This window comes from Simochromis diagramma, unplaced genomic scaffold (assembly GCF_900408965.1).
Source record: "Simochromis diagramma unplaced genomic scaffold, fSimDia1.1 OVJJ01000816.1, whole genome shotgun sequence".
Lineage (NCBI taxonomy): Eukaryota > Metazoa > Chordata > Actinopteri > Cichliformes > Cichlidae > Simochromis > Simochromis diagramma.
The window spans coordinates 1,148,148-1,148,539 of record NW_024386908.1 but is presented as its reverse complement, the minus strand read 5'-3'; positions in this window follow the sequence as shown (position 1 = coordinate 1,148,539).

Sequence of the window (392 nt, the reverse complement as noted above, 5' to 3'; positions counted from 1 at the left end):
CGAGCAGCGCTAAAATGAGAACGCGCGCTCCCGAGAACCGCCACTCCGCCCCCCGCGTCACCGAGAGTGGGCGGTCCTTAACGCCCACTGTGAAAATGATGAAATCCAGGTTGTAGCGAAGCGCGGTGGATTATTAGAAACACATTGAGAAAGACGGTTTTATTTATTTTTATTTTATTTATTCGTTATTAATTTATTCATGAAACATTTTAATATTTCTTTAATAACTAGTCCTAAAAACTCTTTTAAAAAGGCTCATTCCTCGACTATAATTAACTGTTGCGTTTAAGGTATTTCTAAGCAACTTTTCAGAGTGTGGTTGCTATGGAGATGATGACCTTTGTTAATAAAATTTCCTCAAAATTGAATCACCTTACAGTATACACCACTCC